Consider the following 15,981-nt stretch of genomic DNA (forward strand, 5'->3'; position numbering starts at 1 on the left):
GCCCTGTCACAAGTGTCTCTTCTGAACGTGTTTTCAGTGCTGCTGGTTCCATTGTAACAATGAGAAGGACCAGTCTCTTGCCCCAAAACGTGGAGAGGTTAAGCATGATGAAAATGAGTCAGCACTTTATACCACCGAATTACACAATACATGAATCAAGGGAGGAAGATGAGGACAGCGGCTCAGGTGAAGGAAGTGGTGTGTTAGATGATGATTACCTACTTCTGGTTGAACCGCTAGAGGTTGAGGACGAGCTATACTTCCCTGACAATTAGGCTTGCACTTCTTGCTGTCTTCCTCCCTTATTTTCTTTTATTTGTGTGTCTGTCTTTCTCGTTACAAACTTTGAATCACAACAAATCCATCACCACCGTCTTCTAATTGTTTTATTGCCATATACAAGTTTCCGGTGTCTGCATTTCACAGTGCACTGAACATGATTGATGATGACTACTATAGCTATGCTCCTTTCTGATCCAAGAGAGACTACCCGTTAACTGAAGATGTGAAGGAACAGGTAATGAATGATGCCATGTATTGGATGCTGACTGAGTGATTTTGTTGTTGTTTGTTGTGCATGAAGTTACTTCATTGTGTACTTTATGTAATAATCTTTTTTATTTATTTTATTTTATTTTTTAGATTTGTAAAGCGCAACAGCTACCCAAAAAGGGTTTCCCGGCGCATAGGTACAGCAGGACCTGTCAGGAGAAAATGTGCAAACTATTCATGTTATTGTACGAATAGCCAGGTCTTAACAAAGTTTCGGAACCTGACGTGGTTTCTTCCTTTCGGATGAAAAGGGGAAGTGTATTCCAGATGGATGGTCCAAGGTGGGTGAAAGATCTGCCACCCACTCTTGCCAGTTTAAATCTTGGTACACAGAAGTTAGACGCTGCAAGCGAACGAAGATTACGTTTGGGAATGTAAGGATGGGCCAGGTCTTGAAGGTACTTTGGAGCTGTACCTGCTTTGATTTTAAACATATAATTCAGGGCTTTAAGCGGATTCTGCTTTCCACCCTGAGCCAATGGAGTTCCCGACGAGAGCTTGAGAACCCGGTGTTTCTAGGGATTCTGCACAGTAGACGAACAGCAGCGTTCTGGGCAAGTTGTAGTCCATTGACTACCGTTTTGTTAGAACCGAGGTACAGGATGTTGCCGTAGTCCAGCCGTGATGTTATGAGGGCATTAACAACGGTCTTTTGGGTGGAAACGGGCAACATCCAAATTACTTTCCTCAACCATTTGATGATGGTGAGGCATAGACCCACGACTTTATTTGCCTGTTGGCTCATGGACAGGGAGCTATCCAAGATGACTCCCAGATTGCGAACTTGTGTCACTGGGGTAGGGAAAGTGGCCATCTGGTCGGGCCAGTGTGAAGGAGTCCAAAGATCTTGATGTTTCCCTAAGAGTAGAATCTCTGTCTTATCTCCGTTAAGTTTTAGTTGGTTTCTTGTCATCCAGTTAAGGATGTTTTGAAGCCCTAATTTAAGGCGAGAAGGGGATGTCGGATCGGCTTCAGATGGGGAGAAGATGATTTGGGAGTCGTCAGCGTAGGTCATAAGGGTGAGTCCAGATTCTTCGGCTAAATCAGCTAGGGGTCTGAGGTAAAGATTGAAGAGTAGGGGACTCAATATGGATCCCTGTGGCACGCCATGAGGGGCATTGAAGGTGTCGGAGCATGCCGATGAGGATGCTATTTGGAAGGTCCTTTCCTCTAGGAAAGATTGAAACCAGTTAAGCGCTTTTCCACGTCCGCCATTTCTGAATAATGCCTTGATGAGGATTTCGTGGTATATGGTGTCAAAGGCCGCGTTCAGATCTAAAAGCACGAGCGCGACCGTTTGGCTATTATCGAGGAGATGTCGGATGTGTTCCGTAATTCCGAGAAGAGTGGTTTCTGTCGAGTAACCTACTCGAAAACCCTATTGAGAGGGGTGCAAGAGCGAGTTTTCTTCTACAAAGGTGGATAGGACTGCATGGACGTGACGTTCCAAGCATTTAGAGAAGGCGGGAAGAAGGGATATAGGTCTGTAATTAGCCAGACATTCCGGGTCAGCTGTGGGCTTTTTTAGCAGTGGTGTAATCATGGCGTGTTTCCAACAGGAAGGGACTGTGGAGAATTCAAATGAGGCGTTAAGTGTGTCAACGATGACTCCAAGGGAAAAATCATCCAGTTGTTTGATAATTCTAATCGGGATGGGATCTCTGGGAGAGCCAGATTTGATGTTTTTAAGTATAATTTTCAGTGATTCTACTGAGATGGGAGGCCATACTTCCAGGGTATTTTCGCAGGAGGAGGTCTGTTCCGGGACAGAGGGGGATGGTGGTACGTTATTGTTGGTGTTAATGTCCCTAATGATTTTCACAACTTTCTCAGAGAAGAAGCAAGCCAGATTTTGACATTGTTGAGTATCCAGAGGGGGAGCCGAGGCTGTGGTATGGGCGTCAGCTAATTCCTTGACTAAATTAAACAAGGTTTTCGGCATGTTAGTTGCTTCCGTAATCGTGTTTGATACAAAAGAGGCTCGTGTTTTTGCACAGGCAGAGTGATATAACTTCCTGGCTTCATGATAGGTTTTTTTAGCGTCAGGGGCGTAGTCTTTACGCCATTTGCGCTCCAATGCCTTACATTTAGATTTTTCAATTTTTAGAAGGTCATTGAACCAAGGGGCAGGGTAGCGGTGTTTGTTTCCTTTGGTAGTCGTAGTAGGTAAACAGAGGTCAGCGGCATCATTAAGCCATTTGTTCGTGGCTGCCGCCAAGTTTTCCAAATTTTGGCTGTTCTTAGGAGGGTTATCAAGTAGTGCAGAGTTGAGTTCGGCCAAGTCAAGTAGTTTCCAATTTTTTCTAGACGTGGCTGAGATATCCGGTTGCGTGTTACAGGTGGAGGGAAGAGTTATGCTGCATTTTATTAGGTGATGGTCTGACCAGCAAGTGGGAGTAGAGTTGTGCCATTTTAGCTCGTTAATATTAGAGATGATGGGGTCGAGCAGATGGCCCCCTTTATGGGTTGGTCCGGTATTGAGTAAGGTCAAGTTAAGAGCCTTCAGGTCCTCTAACAGATTGGAGCAATAAGGAATGGAGGGGTCGTCCAGGTGTAAGTTTAAATCACCAATGAGTGAGAAGTTGGTAGATGCGATGTGGTGAGGAGTGATATAATAAGCTAAATTAGATGCCCATTTGGAAGAAATTCCGGGGGGCCGGTACATCAATATGCCTGACATTGTAAAGTTTGGATTCAGGGAGATTTTAAAAAAGCCTGCTTCGCAGTCGGGGATGTCAATTGGTTCTAGTGAGCATTTCACGTCTCTGTTGAAAATAAATCTACACACTAAAAGTAACTTAAGTCCCTTTTCCCTTCTTGTATTTTTAATAACAAATTGTTACTTCTACTGCAGGCTGATACATTGCATTTTGAATATTGGAAGGGGACTCACTCGGTACACTGCAGACTGAATTGAACAACACCATCATGATGATCACAGTGACATAGTATCTTCACAGTCACTCAGCACACAGATCGGAGATGATTGACGGAATAAGTCAGGGCGTTTCATGAGTGGCATAAAAGGTAAACAAGTAAACAACAACCACAGCAGACCTAAATGTCTGTGTAGCGGTGGAGTCAAGGGTAGCGGTGGTATGACTGCGGTGCATTGATATAGTCACTTAAATTGTAAAATGCTATGTTGCTGGATATGTGCTTTGTCCAACTCTTTAAAAAAATGTACACTAAATGGAGGATGTGCAAAGGGTTCCATCACCGTGGGCCTGCTCTGTCCTGTTGGTGTTGTAGGTTAATGCTGGAAACAGACTAGAGTAGAGATGATGCATCCATGCCACCTCGGAAAGTGTTCTTGTTGCACTACACCATAACTTGTGCATTTTTTTCAACTTGGTTTATCAATATCCCTTTTGTTTTTGCATCTACAATTACAGGCCGGGCCTTACCCTGTGCTATACTTGGGAAAACAATGCACACTTACCTTACCAACGAATCTACATCTGCCAGGCAGGCAGTGGCGTCACCCAAGATTGACGGACGGAGCATCCATGGAAGGGAGTACCAAGAGGAATGCTGAGATTCAACTCACCATTTGACCATGATAACACAGTAACAGTATCAACTTTCATCATCTTAAATAATTTGATTCATTTTTTTGTCTACAATCATTACAACAGTGTGTTCTTGTTATTATTATTATTATTAGGTTTGCTCTCTGTTTATAATTCATCCCTACAGATATTTTAAAATTTTCTTTGCAATCTGCAAAAGTAAGCCCGGTAACACTGAACACAAACTGTATGTAATCCGGGTCTCCTTATCACCATCATGCATGCATTTCCTTTTTCTCCCTTAACATATTGATATGGATATGGTAGTCTAAAAAGATTCTGTCATTGGTTGTTTGTCCATGCATACTGCTTTTCTTTCTCAAACCTTTCCCCAAACCCCCCTTCCCAACCATTCAACAAACCCTAACCCTCTTCCCCCGGGCTGTGTGACCTATTGAGGTATGACTAAATTAAATGTACACCAATAATTTATCACACGCTTGCTGGGGCGGATGTGGCAAAAGCAACAGTACTTCAATGTCAAGGCAGGGCGGGGATCTTCTTCTGCTTGCCCACCCACGAGCAGTATATTTGTGAGGTAATTGTTTTACCAAAGGTACCTAATACATCAGCATTGATCGGATTAATGGATTTGTTGTCATCCTCCTTCACAGCGCTAACAGTTACGCTTGTGTCCAGGGTACTGTAGGCCTAGTCAACTGACTTGACACAACTAGAGTTTATAACTGTGTACTAATAGGCTATCCCCACCACCATTATGTTTTGTTGCATTTTTGCATATTATTATTTGGCAGTAAGTTCTGTACTGTACTTCATTCTACTACTCCTCGAAGAGTCTCTCTCAGGCTACTGTCTCATTTTCTTTTTTTGCAAATGCTGCTGCCAGTGTCTACTACTACTACTACCACTACCACCACCACAACCATGGCATGTTAGGAAAGAAAACCATCATTACCATGCAGCCATCGCTGTGCCTAAGTTAAACATCAAGCTACGCTAAGAGAAGTTTGGGGGAGGCATAATTAATAATGGACATGTTTTCATTAATTCAATGTCACACACCCCTTTGAGTCCAGTTGCGGAGTGCCTAGAGTAGAAGAGACTGACAGTACTAGTAGGACAAGTCACACAGTGAGGGGTGCCGCATCTATCTGTTTGTGTCTTACAAAGTCAGCCAATTATTAAAATCAAACACTGGCTGTGGGCGTCCCTGCACCTCAAAGAAAGAAGGATACACTGTGATGTAAAACAGTAACCCCACCCAGAAAACATTAACAATATAGTATGTAAAGTAGAAATATATTATTGAATACCCTAACAAAAATAAACTATGTAAAAAAATCCCACAACACCTGACCCACCCCTCTTCCTAACCCCAACCAATGTCCGTAAAGAAAACGTCAAACAAAATGTCCAATTGTCCAATGAAAAGAGAAAACCCAATGCCGATTCCCACCCACCCAAAGAAAAATTAAAAAAGGGACAATAAACAGGGTCTAAGTTTGGCGGGCTTGACTCTGGAGGACACGTACTTGCTCCTCCAGGCGGGCAACATGGGGCTTCAATGCGCGGCAGTTGCATCCACTGGGGTGGGCAGCACTGATGGAGGGGCAGCGGCGGGCAGCTGCCATTTGATGGTGCCGTACCACTGGAGTGCGGTGGCTGGAGCCCGGAGCTTCCGGCGCCGGGCCTTTGCTGCCAACTCCTTCCTGTCAGGTTTCCCCTTGGAAGGAGTAGCTAAATATGAAGAAGAAAAAACAAGACTATTGTAAAATATAATCTTAGCAAAGCAGTAAGACAAATTAGTTCTACACATAGTGTCACGGTAGCACTAGCAAGCACAGTACATAACATTTGTGGTATGTATCTATCCTCCCACTTTCTTGGACTTTAACATTTGTGGGAGTTTCAGGCATTCAACCAACCATGCATCTGATTCCTATCAGCCACCTTTGCATGCATGCATCCCAAGTATCCTTCTCTGCCAGTCATAAATATTAAATCTCGCCCGTTCTTCTTCCTTCCACTCTTCTTTCCCTTTTCATTCAACCCATCCATCAAGGTCATCTGAACTGACTTTTAGTCTTCTCCATAAAACCTTCACAGCTGAGTTAAAATCAGATAGAAGAGGCCATTGGTTACTCAACACTCCCGCTGCTAATGCTTTAACTAATGCTAAGTAAAGGGTGTCTTCAACCGTTCACAACAACTACTTACTTAGTAAGTCTCAACTGTACAGTATTATACAGTACACCCCTGCAGTGAGTGTAATGTCAATAAGTAAGGATTAGGAATCTAACCACCGCCCGCCACTGCTGCTGGCTCACCCCCTGCAGCTCTTCCTGCAACTGCCGCATCCTCTCCTCAATCCGCAGCCGTGTCACCTTCGCCCCTGGCCCCGTCACTGGTGGTTGGTAGTGCGCCTTGAAAAAACATTACACATTTTTTAGGTGTCATATACACCTTCCCCTATTTTTCACTAGCAAGATTGAAAAATTAGTTAATAATAATACATACATATACAACATACATCACTAGTACAAATCAGGTAGTAGTAGAGTAGACACTAGTAGTCATATGGTCCCTAGGGTCATTCTAGTCTTTGCTTAGTTAGCCCGAGTCATGCAACCATTTTACCTTTGTGTCTTTTATTTTTGTACACGCGTCGTTACCTCGCAGCTTGTTGTATAAAGAGTGACACCTTTGAGCCCACATGAGCTCATACTGCTACTGTCTAAGCCACAGGTCTTCAAACAGGGGGGCGCGAAGGCCTCTGCAAGCACATGTAAATGAAGACGCCTGGAAGTGCCAGCGATGTTTATTTGCTGCATTTCCAGGCTGTCTTCATTTACTCCAAAGCCCTCAGAGTTGGTCCAGAGGTCAGTGCGTGTGCTACTAGGGGCTCGGCTGGGCAGTGTCTGGAGTCTTATTAAGACTCCAGCATGCCTGAGTTTTTCACAGGTCTTTAAAGACCATTTGCACACCTTTGGAAACTGGTTACCAAGGCTTAAATTTATTCTTTTTCCAGTACCCCTGGGCCCCGACTCTGCCTCCTCCTCACATTTATATTTTAAATTTACTACTGTAGTGTGAAAATGCATTTCATGAAAAGGAATGTAAAAAAGGGTTGCCAATGGAAAAAATGCCAGCCCTGTATGTTTAAAGAGCCTGCAAAGACCTGTGCTTTGATACTAAATAGGGTCTTAAATAAGGAAGTATGTCTTCATTTAGTAATTTGACTGTCTGTCTGTTCCTTTTATTTTCAGTCATGAAACATTCAGGCAGCCCTAGAACACATTTAAAAGTGCTTTATATTTGCTTCTCGGAGTACGCACACATAAGTGCTGAAAATAGGGCTTTAGGTGACTGTTTATTTTTGAACCGTCTGCAACATCAAAATAATGAGCTGGCAACCCTAATCATAAGACTGCAAGTTTTTGCAGGATCAGCACATTATTTATTTTCTTCCCCCCTTGATTCCCTGATTAATTCCATAGTAACAATAGTTTAACTGATATCTGAAACCCTACGCCCCGTCAATAATATGCTGATTAACTTCAAGTGTCTGGGAATTCACCCTGCATTCAGACAACTCACTCCTCATTCTCACCCTTCACTTTCACGCTCACCCTGCACTCACAGCGCATAGTTATGGTTTTCCCGCATTTGCCACATAATCTATCGTCTGCTGCATAATTTGCAGATTAAAAAATGCAGCAACATGTTACCTCACAGTGGAAGGCCCTTTTTTTAAAATGTTGACTGGTCACCTTTATGTGGGTGTTAATGTGGTACTTATGAGGGGCAATAAAGGCCAGGACAATGTTAACAAATGTAAAAATAGCAAAATAGTGCAGTAATGCTATCACAAAATATGCAGTACAATTCGCCTTTGCTTGCTGCAGAATTTAGTCAACCATGCTGCATAATTTGGCCTTCTCCTGCCGCATGATTCCAATGGCCCTGTTTCTAGTGCTATGAGGTCCCAGCCTGTGGCAGAAAGCACTGTGAATATGTCATTAAAACAAGTTCTTACAAAACATACTTTTTAGTAATAAGTAATCAAACTGTATCTAATGCAGACATTTTTGTAAGTGTCTCCACTAGTCCAGATCCCAGCTGATAACACCTTTACGTTACATCTTAAAAAAAATAGATCTTTGCCACCATAAAGCTTTAAGCAGATCCACTGGAATTATTCAGCTGAAGAGGACAACATTATGCGGCAGGTTTGACTAAATTATGCAGCAAGAAAAGGTAAATTATGCGGCATAATGCACCACTTTTGCGGTTAGCATTACTTCATTATTTTGTCATTTTAACTCACGGTAACGCTGTCAGGGGAAATATTTCACCTCATTAGTACCAGTGTAGCACCCAAATACAGCAGCAAGCAACTACAAGATCACCAGTCAATCTTTGCAAAGGGCCTTCCACTGCTCCGGAACACTTTGTCTTGTTTTAAGTAACTTTTGTTCCGTTTGAGCTAGAATCAAGATTTTTTTGCTGAAATCTGCAGATTATGTAGCAAATGCAGTAAACTGATAATTATGTGGAAGACTCTGCTGCTGCTGCAGAAACTCATAATTCCATGGTTTCCGTTTTTAACTTTGTGCACTACCACCCACACTTCGATTTCAGGCAGAGGCATCTCAAAGTCAGTATTAACCATTCAGGGGCAGTTTTTTTGTGAAAGCTGAGTCCATGGGGTGGCAGGTAGAAGGCCAGCAGGGCCACATTCAGATGCAAAGCCCTAATCCTCTCAATCCCTGGAGCCTCACCGTAATGGTCTAGGAGACAGAGGAAAGGAGCGCAATTCATAGATATTGTCAAAGAGAAGGCCCAGAATAGGGAGCACTGTATGCAGACTCATTTTTATGTTTACAAATGGTCAGAGACCCCTTCTTCAGAGATATACCCCAAAGAAGGGGACAATATAAGTGTTTTTTTTTTTAAAAAAAGGACAGTCATTAGTGAAGCTGGTACTGCTGCCAAGTGTGTAAGTGGCCACTGCTGCTTATCATAAAGGAGCAGATGCAGCAGGACTAGGGCCCAAGGAGTTGGGGGGCCCACTGCATCACAATTAAGACTGTCTACCTTTAAAAACATAGGGGCATCAGAGCTTAGTGTCCTTTCAAGCATTAGGACAGAGGTGATGATCCATCATGGAGGGGAAGAGGTAAAAAAGGCAAAGGAGATAGCCTGCTACTCAGGACTGCAGTTATCATTAGTGCAGCAGGTATAGTTGCATTGGAGTCAAAGAGTGTGAGGGGCTCACAACACCCCAATTATGTGGAGCAGTTTGTTTGGGATATCAGTTTTAGTTTGATGCTTTTGCTGTTTTACAAGTCTCATATTTGGTGCAAATCATAAGCTATAGAAAAAATATTCCTGAAATCATCTCATAAGCCCTGCTCCTTGCACGCAGCCATGTCCCGCCCGCTTCCTCAATCCTTGTCATAAAGTTTTGGAGGGGGGCCTGACCTCAAAACATTTTGCTTAGGGGGGGCTCAGAATAAAAAAGTTTGAAGACCTCTGGTCTAAGCGCTGCTTACAAGGTAAAACAAAATAAGCCACTTTGTTATGGAGTTCTGGTGTTATTCCATATTGCTTATCCAAAATCTACAGTTTTTGGCACGACTGAGAAATGCTTGCAATATACTAACGCGCACCATTTTTCTCCTAACAAATGGAAGATTCCCTTCTACGAACCAGAACTTTGCAGAGCTTATGATGTAACCAGCACTAGGTTCTTCTAAGGTGAGGGGTCCACAGAATTCGCTCAGAGATCTTCATTTATAATTTTATATAAACTATATTCCTACAAAGGGGATGGTGGTGCTTCCACCACTGTTCAGTTATCATGATTTCGCATTTATTTTTCTTCGTTCTATGGACTTATAGTTGTTGTAAGTGTAACTAAGTGTAACAATGTTTATAGTTTTAATCTTATGCATTTTGCTTTTGGTGCTGCATTATAGAACAACGTACAGAGCTTGTCAGTTGCAAATAAAACTTTTGAACTTAGATAGATTCTGTGGTATTTGGTGTGGATGGACTAACACGAGTGAGCGAGCGAAAGGGAGGGTGTGCATGTGCATTGATCCACGACTGAGAGGTCGGGAGTGTTATGTTCTGGGTTGTCTACTCATTGGGTATCTTGGGGGTGTTCGGAGAGCTAATAGTAATGAAACACTACTATAACTAGTCGGGCAGGGGATTGTGGTGGATTCTATTCTGATTGAGGTGTGAGGAAGGTCCAACCTCCCATCACCTGAATCCTATTTTCTTGTGCAAAGTTCTGTATGTGCAAAATCCCTACAACAGTAGTAGTATATCCTATCCTATCAAAATAGTAAAATCTAGTTGGGCATTTTGTTGGTGGGAATTGTCGAAAAACATCAAGATTAACCCCTTCGACGCGCATGACGGAGCGGTTCCGTCATGCACGTCGGTTGCGCTGTGCGCATGACGGAACCGCTCCGTCATGGCCCCGCCCGCGCACGGAACCTTCAGCGTGGCGCGGAAATCCGCACCGCGCTGAAGGGGTTAATAAAGCCTCAAAGATTAAGAAGACTAGAAGGAGTACAAGAGGACAGGACTCAATGGCTAGAGCTACTGGTGAATCTGAGTTTTATTTAAAACCTTTTAAATAAAGAGTGGCCAACTGGGCATGCTTAGCTACAGACAGACTAATAGTAGTAGTACAGAGAGTCATAGCAGAGCCAGTTGGAGGCAGGGATAACAAGAATTTAGAAACAGATTGTCTAGATCGAAGGATAATTGTTGGTAAAAAATAGCATTAGGAAATGAAAACAATAGTTCGGAAAAATACAGTGCAGTAAAAGTTACTAAATAAGAATTATTCATATTAAAAACAGGAAGACTTACTGGGGCCAGCAGAAGAGCCCTTGTTCTGGTCCTCCTGTCCTTGGTGTTCTGGAACTGCTCCCGCCGACTCTGACTCCGTCTTCGTGCCCCTGGGTGCTAATCCTGAAAGATATAAGAAAGAAAGAGACAAACATTGATGATTGGTGTTAAACAAATAAAATATTTTTAAAAGACTCTCAAAAAAACATTTATGTAAACAACAATTGCAAAAAAAATGACCTATCTAATCTGGTCGGCAAGTAGTATCGGGGGATTCGCGGACCAACTAGTTATTATTTATCTACACTAATCCAGTGTTCCATTCTGATTCCAGAATACGAACTAAGCCTAAGCAGTACATACCATCTGACCTAGCCCACCTATTCCAGGCATGCCAATTGTACATTAAGTAAGCATTAACACTTATTTTAGTCCTCAAAAATGCATAAATGTAGGGCACATGCCTGCATTTTTGCATACACCAAATTGTTGGTTGGTTGATGCTGATGTTCTGCTAGTGCTAAGCCTATAACCACTCACTGAAAGAACTACAAAAGGTTCTACTAAGGACTGGGGTAAGCACTCAGCAGCTCGTGACATAACAGAGGGGGCATCATGCAGACCACTAAAAAATTACAAACTCGTAATAAGTAACTAAACCTAAGTATCAATCCACCCCTATCTCTTACTGACAGGACAAAGGAAGGACTAGAGCCACTCTAGCATTACCTAACTTAAGTTTTCTAAAATAAACTCTTACATATTCACGCAAAACGAACGCAAATGCAAAGTTGCAAATAACAAGATTAGTAGCGCAGAGCACCTGTGTCATAACAATCACAGAAGACTTTTCAACATAAATTACCTGTAGTGTAAGCAGCAGCATTCTAGCTGGTCAAAAAAAAAAATATTCACAATATATAACACAGAGCAGAAGAACAAACACAAAGTAGTAATAATTAAATAGCTACTCACCAAGACCCGGGACCTCCACTCCTTTCAGGTCCAGCCGGTCCTGCTCTTGGTCCAGGATTTGGACCACTGGTGCGTCAACTGGTTCTGATTGTGCCGGACACCAGAGCAGCGAAACACTGCCCGGCGCACTTTTCCCCACCGCGGCCGATGCTCCCAGAGCTCGTAACCGGACCCAGGCCTGCCGCCTCTTGCCAGGGTTAAGGGGAGGTGGCTCTGCTAAAATAAAAACAGTGCGGCCAACTCCACCTCCGTAAATAGGGCCCGTGCCTGCACCCCTTGTGGGCGCCGCCTTCCGCTAGAAAGGCGGTCACAGCTCTGGCTGCGATGCGCCCTGTGGCCCTTTGCCATGGTTCTAGGGTGGGAGGGGGGCGGAAAAGAAAAGGTAAAAATTAAAAAAGTAAGTAAAAGAAATGAAAAAATCAGGTAATAGAAAAAGAGTGAAAACGTAGTTAAAAAACACACAAAAAGTAGACAAAAACAAAAAATATTGAATCAGGAAAATAGAGAGGGAGATAATAAATAAAAAAGATTAAAAAAAAGTTTTCATAAACAAAGGGATTGAAAAGATAGAGGGAATATTGAAAAGCAGGCCCCAGAACCATAGCAATAGAGTGAAAAACAAGATGCCCGCGCCCATTGCGACTGCATGGGCAAGTTCGCAAGATATTTTCCCCACGAGCACGCAAAAAGCATCGTGAAAACGTAATACTCATTCCCGAACAGGAAATACCTATCGCGAACGGGCGCGAGCATGCATTGCGCGACCCGGAACCGGAAATAGCATCACAAGCGGACGGGACAAGTGAAAACAAGATGGCCATGCCCATTAGCGACCACATGGGCAGGTTGGCGACACATTTCCAACGCGATCACGCAAAAAAAATCGCAAAAAGGCGGGACAAGCACTTCCGCGTCTTCACGATATTTCCGCGTGTTCGTGGAGATTTTTAACATTTTCGTGAAGATTTGCGAAACGCGATTACGCAAATTCCGCCTACCCCTAATTGTGGTCCTCTCTATCACCTTCTATGGGAATTGGATTTTCCAGGTCCAGATCATTGTCATCTGCCTGTCCAGCCTCAGAGGTCAGATCTTGGGGAGTTGCACCCCTAGGCCTTTCCTCATGAGCTGTCCCACCCCCTCTGCCTAATCCTTCAGATCCTAAAGATCTTCTGAGGTATTCCAGCCTGAGTACCTCTATGAGATGCTGGGTGGTTGGACTTTTGCCTGTCTTCAGTTTCCTAGTTGTACATAATGCTCTCAGTTCCATGTATGGGAGGTTATCATACTGGGAATCTAGAAGTTCATTGGTTTCTGGCAGGGACCTACTGGTTTCTGGCCTTAAAGACATTACTAGTGTGGTGTGGTGTTTTGCACTACCTACTCTAGTGTGGCCTACTAAACTATCTTGGGTTGTAGAAAGGGTGTGCTAAGCCCTTAACACACAACTCTAAGTTCAGTAGAACTTACTGTATTCTAAAGCTTGTATTATATGTACCTAGGGTACCTTTAGTGGTTTTCAGTTAGTCACTCAATTGAGATTATCTGGTAAAACAATAGCAAGCTGGAATCCCACCGCTGCTACCAATGTGAGAAGTTGACCTGGTATATGCTGTCCACTACTTATAGTGGGCACCCTGTACCGGTCCAAACAACCCCTTATTGGTTATAGGTTAAACACAAACTTTATTGAAAGCTATTTTAGTGGTAGCTATGGAGAGTAGCCTTCAGGCTAAGTCTTGAAGGAATATAAAGCAGCTTGTTTTACCAGTCTACAATCTCTTGAGTGCCTAAATGAAAGACATCCACACCAGTTATATATATCAAATATATGTATTTATTACTAAACATAACCTCCTAGTCTCTTTATGAGACTAGAGGTCAAAACACATAAGTTACACTTCAAATATTACAGTAAAATAGCGCAAACACACGCCAGGTCGTAGGGGCGAGCAAAACCATATACTAAAATAGTGGTATAAGAACCACGACTTAGCTAGACACAAGGCCTAGAGCCTGTAGAATCGCTGGGACCCCAAGGAGTCACCCAACGTAGTGACGCAGGGGACCCACGGGGGCCGTGTGCAGTGTGTGAACACAGCCGCAAGCTCCCATTAGCTTCTATGGGAAAGTCGCGGTTAGATTTCTAAAGATTAGGGACACTTAGAAGTGAGTCAGGACCAAACCCTTTGGGACTTAGGAAGTTCTAGGGTAACACCCAAGGGAGCACTGGAGTACTCGTGTTACCTCAGCCAGGGAAGCAGGGCTCAGAGGTATCAAATGGTGTTGGGTCGCGTTGTCTATTTCAAAGTGAGCTGGCAAAGAAGTGCTGCTGCGGGGAAGATGTGAAGTGTCCGAAGAGATCCAAGCCTGGATCGAAGATAAGAAGCAGCTGAAAGCAGAGGTGACAGAGTCTGGGTCACTAGCAAGTGACCAGGAAGGCAATGGCAGATGCCCAACGATGTCGGGTGATTTCAGGTGAAGAAGGTGAAGCTTGACTCTTCAGCCACGAGGACCAGGAGGTGTCGAGGACAACCAGGAGCTGGAGTCGAGCTGCCCCACAAAGGATGTCGAGTGCTACAGCATCGGTGCCCAGATTGGACACAGCAAGCCTTGGCAACAGCAACCCACATAGAAACAAAAAAGATGCTTTGGTGCAGACCAGCAAGGTCTGTGGAACTCACCACTTGGTAGGGAGTCAGAGCACATCTGGAGTACCCAGGAAAGATCAAGGAAATTCAAAGTTACCCCCTCAGGGACCCACCAGTCAACAGGACCAGGAATCGCAAAGGGACCTCAAGATGAGACACAAAATGGCGGCCCACGTCTCACTCGGGGTGACTAGGCCAACATTCTTTGGTAGATTCTGTGCTCGAGGTGGGGGCTACAAGTCAGCACAAGCACGACTTCAGGAGACGTTGAGAAGTAAATGCAATTGCAAAAGTGCACGTGACCAGGAGTTCTGGTTCCACGCTACTCACGAGGGCTGTGGGTCTCAGCTTGGCAGGGGACTCGGGTCAGCCTCTTAGATGTCTGGAAATCCTCTTCCTGGGTTAAAAATACTTCGGAGTCTGGCGGGAGCTTCGGAAATGCAGACCAGCAAATTGCTTTGTTGGTGCCTGCAAGCAGGAGAGTCACTCCTTGACCCCGAGGGAGATTTCTTCTGTCCTGTAGTCTTGAGTAGAGCGTCGAAGTTCCAGGATTCAGCTTCGGAGTTTCATCCAGGGATATCTAAAGTTCTGGTTACAGAGTTTCCTTACTTATTCCTAAGGAAGGGGTTGGACTAGCTCTGGGACCCACCTATGGGAGGGTTTGGAAACAGGGGTGGCTACACCCATTTCCTTTGTCCAGTTTCACACCAGAGCAGGGGCTGGAAGCCCCTGAACCAGTTTGAGCTGGACTATGCACAGTGACACCAAATGTGCCCCCAGTGCAGGACTTCAAAGCACTCTGAGAGTGCTCCCACCCAGCCCCAATACACATAAGCCTGTTTGGGAGGTGGTTACACCTCCCTGTGACAGAAACCTATTGTCCAGGCCTCCCCTGCCAGAGTTTCGGTCAGCAGCAGGAGGCCAGACCCGTGTCTGTGGCTGCAGCATCCATTTTGGGATGTCAGGGCTCTTCAGGATTCTACCGCGTTTCCTCAGTGGGTAAATGTCTATCCCTCTAGAAGGATGGGATCATACTCCCCCACCAGTTACTGTTGTGGGGGTATGTTTCCAAGGGGTTTGACACCAAACACAACATGTTTCCGTGCAGGGAGTCCAAAGTTAGCATTTACCGTTTGGTTATAATGCACTTAAGATTATATGGTCAGGCTGCACCACTGACAACCCCGGAGAAGAGACTCTGAAGGCTGCAGAGGGGCTCAGCTCCTGCCTGGGCACCCTCTCACATATAACCAAGCACCCTGCCTTCAGGATTGATAAGGCCTGCCATAGGGGTGACTGATAGGTGTGTATGTGCAGTGATAGGTGAGGTATAGTGAACCTTTACCTCAGTAAGGGGTGCATGCACCACCTTACCCAGGCTGCAGTAGCAGACCTGTGGT

Source organism: Triturus cristatus, chromosome 10 (assembly GCF_964204655.1).
Source record: "Triturus cristatus chromosome 10, aTriCri1.1, whole genome shotgun sequence".
Lineage (NCBI taxonomy): Eukaryota > Metazoa > Chordata > Amphibia > Caudata > Salamandridae > Triturus > Triturus cristatus.